Below are 8442 nucleotides of genomic sequence, written 5' to 3'. Positions count from 1 at the left end.
TTGACAGAAATGCATAATTTCTACTTGATTTGACCTACATTGACATATGACGTTGGGAGAATGTTCACTCACCGTTTTACTGTCACGGTTTCGGCCAAGGCTGCTCCTCCTCCTGGTTCGGGCAGGCTTCGGCGGTCGTCGTCCCAGGAGTACTAGCTGCCACCGATCGATGTTTCATGTTCGTTTGGTTTTGTCTTTATGTTGTACACCTGTGTCTTGTTAGTCCTCGTTAGTGTCCTATTTAGTTCTCGTTGGTTGTGTTTGTCTTTGTGTGTGATTGCTCTTCTGTTTTCGTGTTGGAGCTACGTACTTCCCTCCAGTGTTTTGGAGAGGGTTTTCGCACATGTTAGTGCGCCGTTTGTTTGACGCCTGTGTGCGCCGTGATTTCGCCTTCGGGCTTATTGTGCTTATTTTCTACGTGATTATTGCACTAAAGTCTTTTGGACTGAGCTTCTGCGTCCTGCGCTTGATTCATGCACCACACCCACCTTCAGCACCCCTTGACAGTTATTGCCCCATGGGTAGCATCTGTTGGTGGGCAGGATGGCCTAGTAACAGTATTATAATGTACATTTAGCCAGCGGGCTGCTACAAATAATGTTACATTACACACTATCGCAACAGACTGTATATGTGGATCTGTTCATCTTGTGTAGTGTAATGTGTTCACATCACCCAATTTCAATTGTATTGTGTTGCAGATTCATTTGTAATAGAGCGTTTATATTCCACTGTTTCACCTATTATTTAATTACTAGTGTGTGTTCTTTTGACAGTGTACGCAAATCAGTAGGACAATAGACTTACAGCTTTTTCAATGCTCTGACATCCTATCAGCAGAGACGGTAGAGAAAGCGAAACATCTCACAGGCTAATTGTTTTCTGATTGGGCGTGGCAGGGTGGGGTGAGCGGGGGTGAAGGGGGAGTAAGTAGACCAGAGCCAGCTGTTATCGGGCAGTTTCCCATTGAAAGAAATGGTCAAGGTTCCTGTCTGTGTAAGTGGGTGTTCCCTCTCTCGTGTGACCATCTTTGAGCATGCATGCCGGAAAGCATTCTCATGTGAGAACCGGAACGCCCACTTACACAGACAGAAACCTTGACCTTTTAAAAAAAATGGTAAACAGCCTTTATGCAACATCTTCATTATTCACCATCTTTGTCATCTGTATGGGAGAGCATGGGGAGGCAGTGCTGTGCTGCTATACCTTAAAAGGCCACCAGAGAGCATCAAGTGACTACATACAGTATGTCAATGACCAAATGTTGTATGTAAAGCAATCATGAATGGTTTTCTAATATACTGTTTAGTACAACACATATCATAAAATAGTCTACACATCATATACATAGGCTACACACAAGTGCAAGTTTCAGTGGGGTAACTGAATTGATTCCCTTCAAAAATGTCAGTCCATTTATCCAATGAATCCTCCTGTTTCTCTCTCTCTCTCTCTCTCTCTCTCTCTCTCTCTCTCTCTCTCTCTCTCTCTCTCTCTCTCTCTCGCTCTCTGTTAAATGGCTGCAGAGTCTTTTATCCTCCCAAGACTGTTACATGTGTAATATGTTTTTTATCCAATGATAGTAAAGATCATTAATGTTGCCATTAATTTGAAAACGATAAAAAACTGCCAGTTCAGTGTTTGGCTACAGTTTAGCCCTGCAGCTCTCTGTAAAAGCAGTAAGGCTCTTGCAGTCCAGTGAAGATTAGATTGCTTTACAGGGCAGTGAGCCTGGGTGAATCCACAGAGAGGCGCACACAAAGACTGGCACAGAGAGATCAGAGTGGTGCCTCCTGGGTAGTGATGTTGAACAAACCTTGGCCTCTCCTGAAGACAATAACAAATGCCTTCATCCTCCAGCCAAGACCATTAGTGGCCAGATAAATGCAGGGTGTGTGTATGTGTTTCAGAGGGTTAATGTACAGGTGGGTGTGTTGGTAGTAAGTGTTCTATAGAGGGACGATGTGTGTTTTCTTCTATGTGTGTCTGTCAGTGTGTTTACGCACTCTACCTAGTCTTCCTTTCAGACCCCTAAACACTTGTATGGCCACAGGGTGCATCCTGATGGCTTATTGGATTCCTTTTAGTGAGGGCCAGTAGCTAAACAAATAAAGGCAGCCATGTCTCTGTGTTATGACCTCCACCACTGTGGTCACAGCCGGCATGAAGTCAATTATACATTTACAGGATAAACATTTTAACTTCAAACATTAAACCAAGCAGAACTAGGTAGGACGGGGAATCATATACTGTACCTTGGGACTCTGGTCTAGTGGTGTTATCTCAGTGAATAGTGCAAGGTGTTGTAATATCAGAATCAATACACAAATATATGTGTATGTGCGTGCATGCATTCCTGCCTATCTGCCTGCGTTTGTGCGTGTGTGTACGTGCATGCATATGCCTGTGTGATTGAGTGCTGGGTTTAGTGAACTTGTCGTTCCATCATCATGATGGCACTGACCTTCTCTCGACCAATGTGTTTTGGCTAATGCAGTTTTCAGAGACTGGAGAAATCAATTGCTCAGTCAGGACAGGAGGTGGGCTTGCACACTGTAGTCAGTTTACTGAGCACAGCCTATCCCCTCTTGATTTGATTTGATTTATTAGGATCCCCATTAGCTGACATCAATGGTGACAGCTAGTCTTACTGGGGTCCGACACATAACGAACAAGACATTACAGACAAAATACAATTGACATACATTTAGAAACATGAACATGTCGTGTGTGTGTGCATATATCAGTTACACATACATGTCAGTACATACAGTCGTGGTCAAAAGTTTTGAGAATGACACAAATACTAATTTTCACAAAGTCTGCTGCCTCAGTTTTGATGATGGCAATTTGCATATACTCCAGAATGTCATGAAGAGCGATCAGATGAATTGCAATTAATTGCAAAGTCCCTCTTTGCCATGAAAATGAACTTAATCCCCCAAAAACATTTACACTGCATTTCAGCCCTGCCACAAAAGAACCAGCTGCCATCATTTACATTTTAGTCATTTAGCAGACGCTCTTATCCAGAGCGACTTACAGTTAGTGAATGCATACATGTTTTTTTGTGTTTTTTTTCATACTGGCCCCCCGTGGGAAACGAACCCACATCGCTGCCGGCCAAACCCTCCCCTACCTTGGACGATACTGGACCAATTGTGCGCCACCCATGGGTCTCCCGGTCGCGGCTGGCTGCGACAGAGCCTGGACCTCTAGTGGCACAGCTAGCACTGCGATGCAGTGCCTTAGACCACTGCGCCACTCGGGAGTATATGATCAGTCTCTATACTGTATGTTGCATAATTATAATGGCATATATTAGCATATACAGTGAGGGGATAAAAGTATTTAACCCCTGCTGATTTTGTACGTTTGCCCACTGACAAAGAAATTATCAGTCTATCATTTTAATGGTAGGTTTATTTGAACAGTGAGAGACAGAATAACAACAAAAAAATCCTGAAAAACGCACGTCAAAAATGTTACAAATTGACCTGCACCTCAATGTCAGTGATTCTCTCATTAACACAGGTGAGAGTGTTGACGAGGACAAGGCTGGAGATAATATAATAATAATAATAATAATAATAATAATAATAATAATAATAATAATAATATAATAATAATAATATAATAATATAATAATAATATAATTAGCATGACAGATCACTCTGTCATGCTGATTGAGTTAGAATAACAGACTGGAAGCTTTAAAAGGAGGGTGGTGCTTGAAATCATGTTCTTCCTCTGTTAACCATGGTTACCTGCAAGGAAACACGTGCCATCATCATTGCTTTGCACAAAAAGGGCTTCACAGGCAAGGATATTGCTGCTAGTAAGATTGCACCTAAATCAACCATTTATCGGATCATCAAGAACTTCAAGGAGAGAGATTCAATTGTTGTGAAGAAGGCTTCAGGGCACCCTAGAAAGTCCAGCAAGCGCCAGGACCATCTCCTAAAGTTGATTCAGCTGCGGGATCGGGGCACCACCAGTGCAAGGCATGCTCAGGAATGGCAGCAGGCAGGTGTGAGTGCATCTGCACGCACAGTGAGGCGAAGACCTTTGGAGGATGGCCTGGTATCAAGAAGGGCAGAAAAGAAGCCACTTCTCTCCAAGAAAAACATCAGGGACAGACTGATATTCTGCAAAAGGTACAGGGATTGGACTGCTGAGGACTGGAGTAAAGTCATTTTCTCTGATGAATCCCCTTTCCGATTGTTTGGGGCATCCGGAAAACACCTTGTCTGGAGAAGACAAGGTGAGCGCTACCATCAGTCCTGTGTCATGCCAACAGTAAAGCATCCTGAGACCATTCATGTGTGGGGTTGCTTCTCAGCCAAGGGAGTGGGCTCACTCACAATTTTGCCTAAGAACACAGCCATGAATAAAGAATGGTACCAACACATCCTCCGAGAGCAACTTCTCCCAACCATCCAAGAACAGTTGCTTTTCCAGCATGATGGAGCACCTTGCCATAAGGCAAAAGTGATAACTAAGTAGCTCGGGGAACAAAACATCGACATTTTGGGTCCATTGCCAGGAAACTCCCCAGACTTTAGTCCCATTGAGAACTTGTGGTCGATCCTCAAGAGGCGGGTGGACAAACAAAACCCCACAAATTCTGACAAACTCCAAGCATTGATTATGCAAGAATGGGCTGCCATCAGTCAGGATGTGGCCAAGAAGTTAATTGACAGCATGCCAGGGCGGATTGCAGAGGTCTTGAAAAAGAGGGGTCAACACAGCAAATATTGACTCTTTGCATAAACTTAATGTAATTGTCAATAAAAGCCTTTGACACTTATGGAATGCTTGTAATTATACTTCAGTATACCATAGTAACATCTGACAAAAATATATCATGTAACTGAAGCAGCAAACTTTGTGAAGACCAATACTTGTGTCATTCTCAAAACATTTGACCACGACTGTACACACAACAAGTAGGCCACATGGGGGAGAGGCGTGGTGCCAAGAATTGTTGCTTTATTAGTTTTTTTGAAACCAGGTTTGCTGTTCACTTTAGCTGCGCTATATGAGATGGATAAAATAATACTGTATGTTTCCTTGAATTTGTTCTGGACCCAGGGAGTGTGAAAAGACCCCTGGTGGCATGTCTGGTGGGGTAAGTGTGTGTGTGTGTGTCAGTGCTATGTGTAAGTTAACTATGCAAACAATTTGGAATTTCCAACACATTAATGTTTCTTATAAAACAAGATGTGATGCAGTCAGTCTTTCCTCAGCCATAGTATTAATATTAGCCCTCTGACTACAATGAAGAGCAAGATATGCCGCTCTGTTCTGGACTAGCTGCAGCTTAACTAGGCCTTTCTTTGCAGCACTTGACCATATGACTGGACAATAATCAAGATAAGATAAAACTAGAGCATGCAGGAATTGCTTTTTGGAGTGTGGTGTCAAAAAAGCAGACCTCTCCCCATCTTTACAACCATTGAATCTATATGTTTTGACCAAGATGGTTTACAATCTAAGGTAACACCAAGTAATTTAGTCTCCTCAACTTGTTCAACAGCCACACCATTCATTACCAGATTCAGCTGAGGTCTAGAACGTAGGGAAGGATTTGTACCAAATACAATGCTCTTAGTTTTATAGATGTTCAGGACCAGTTTATTACTGGCCACCCATTCCAAAACTGACTGCAACTCTTTACTAAGAGTTTTAGTGACTTTATTGGCTGTGTTTGCTGATGTGTATATGGTTGAATCATCAGCATATATGGACACACATGCTTTGTTTAATGGCAGTGGCAGGTCATTGGTGTTAATAGAAAAGAGTAGAGGGCCTAGAGAGCTGCCCTGCGGTACACCACACTTTACATTTGACATTAGAGACACTTCCGTGAGTTCTATTAGATAGATAGCTCTGAATCCACGATATGACAGAGCTTGAAAAGCCATAACACATACATGTTCTCAACAACAGGTTATGGTCAATAATATCGAAGGCTGCACTGAAATCTAACAGTACAGCTCCCACAATCTTCTTATTATCAATTTCTTTCAACCATTCATCAGTCATTTGTGTCAGTGCAGTACATGTTGATTGTCACATAATTTCTCAATTTGCAGTAAGTCAGCCAGTCAGATGTGCAGCCAGACTTATCAGCCACTCCTTTTTCCCCATCTCTTTCAACCATACAGTTATTTAATTCCTTGTCAATCCATGGAGCCTTAATAGTTCTAACAGTCAGTTTCTTAACAGGTGCATGTTTATCAATAATTGGAAGAAGCAATTTCATAAATTCATAAAGTGCATCATCTGTAGGCTCCACATCAGAACAACAAATATTTTCAACATCATCCACATGAGTCACAGCAAAATCTTTTGTATGATCTCTTATACACTATTTTAGGACCAGCTTTTGGAACTTTGGCTTTCCTGGATATAGCCACTGCATCCAATGGGTACAGATACAGCTTTAGAACAAAGTTCTACAGTATTAGTAAAAATTTAATAATAATTTTAAAAAAAACATGTGGATGATTTTGTTCCTGTAGTGTTTGTAAACAGCCTGGTAGGTTGATTATTAACCTGAACCAGATTACAGGCACTGGTTACAGTGAGAAGCTTCCTTTTGTGTGGACGACTTGATGAAAACCTCTCTGTTTACATCACATACACTATCAAGCATTTCACAAACATTATTTAGATACTGACTGTTAGCACTTGATGGCCTATAGCAACACCCCAAAAGGAAAGGCTTCAGATGTGCCAAGTGATCCTGCAACCACAACACTTCAATAACACTTGACATAAAATATTCTCTAAGCATTACAGGGAAATTGCTCTGAATATATACAGCAACACCTCCTCCATAAGCGTTCCTGTCTCTTCTATAGATGTTATATCCTTGTATTGCTACTGCTGTATAATCAAAGGAATCATCTAAGTGTGTCTCAGAATGGCTAATGGATGTTTGCCGTTGATGAGGAGGAGTGAAAGAGATGGGGTTTAATACTGGCAACCTGTTCAATCTCACTCACTGTGTCTTCCTGGACAGGAAGTGGAAGGTGTGGAAATACATTAGCTCTACCAATGGATTACTTTAATATCTCTATCATCATCCTCTAATAATCCTCTCTCTCTCTCTCTCTCTCTCTCTCTCTCTCTCTCTCTCTCTCTCTCTCTCTCTCTCTCTCTCTCTCTCTCTCTCTCTCTCTCTCTCTCTCTCTCTCTCTCTCTCTCTCTCTCTCTCTCTCTCTCTCTCTCTCTCTTTCCATACCTCCCCATCCCCCTCTACCTTCCATCAGTGTGCTCCACCAGTAAACGACTAGCCTGTGGAGAACTTCAAAGTAGGTCCTCAGGGCTCCCCACTCCCCAGTGTAGGGATGGAGAGATGCTATGTGTTTCATGGGGTCTCACTGACAGAGCGATGTCTGTGGAATTAACAATACAACTCTACGGTTCAGAGGGAGAGAGAGAGAGAGAGAAGAGAGAGAGAGAGAGAGAGAGAGAAGAGAGAGAGAGAGAAGAAGAGAGAGAGAGAGAGAGAGAGAAGAGAGAGAGAGAAGAGAGAGAGAGAGAGAGAGAGAGAGAGAGAGAGAGATAGAGAGAGAGAGAGAGAGATGAGAATCTGTATCATGTAGTATTATATTATCACAGTTTTTCCCTCCTCCAGTACTGTATTTGTATTGTAGCCCTGGACAAAAACACCTGATTCAAATGTCAAGGGCTTGATGATTAGTTGACAAGTACAATCAGGTGTGCTTCTCCGGGGCCACAACAAGATATGTATTGTTGGGGGCAGTGGAGGCTGCTCAGGGGAGGACGGCTCATAATAATGGCTGGAGTGGAATGGCTGGAATGGAATGGTATCAAACAGATAAAAACCATGTGTTTGATACCATTCCATTTACTCCATTCCGACCATTATTATGAGCTGTCCTCCCGTCAGCAGCCTCCACTGGTTGGGTGTACTCGAGGACCGGAGTTGGGAAACACTGTAGTAGAGTATAAAAATGTTTTGTCTATCAAACCCATTCATTGTTTCAGAGTCTCGTACCAAGCTGCATATATTCTTCCCATGATGGCTCATAGTGTCTCTGATTGCTCAGGGGACATTCATACATCACTGTCTTATTGCTCTCCCTCTGCAGCTAGACACTAATGAGAAACAGTTGACTGTTCCTTCCAGCCCTCAGTCATACACACTCACACACACACACACACACACATACACACAGATATGCATGTGCACCCATGCATGCATGCATAGGAACGCATGCACACACACATTAATGCAGACACGGACACACACAAATATAGGCATGCATGCATAGGCATGAGCGCATGTACGCAAGCGCACGCACGCACACACACACACACACACACGCACACACACACACTTACTGTCCATCATGTCCTATGAGCAGGGTAAAGACAGAGCCAGCAAAAACAGCAGCTGACAGACCG

The sequence above is a fragment of the Coregonus clupeaformis genome, chromosome 35, assembly GCF_020615455.1.
Source record: "Coregonus clupeaformis isolate EN_2021a chromosome 35, ASM2061545v1, whole genome shotgun sequence".
In the NCBI taxonomy this organism is placed as follows: Eukaryota; Metazoa; Chordata; class Actinopteri; order Salmoniformes; family Salmonidae; genus Coregonus; species Coregonus clupeaformis.
Note: the sequence above shows the minus strand (reverse complement) of the source record.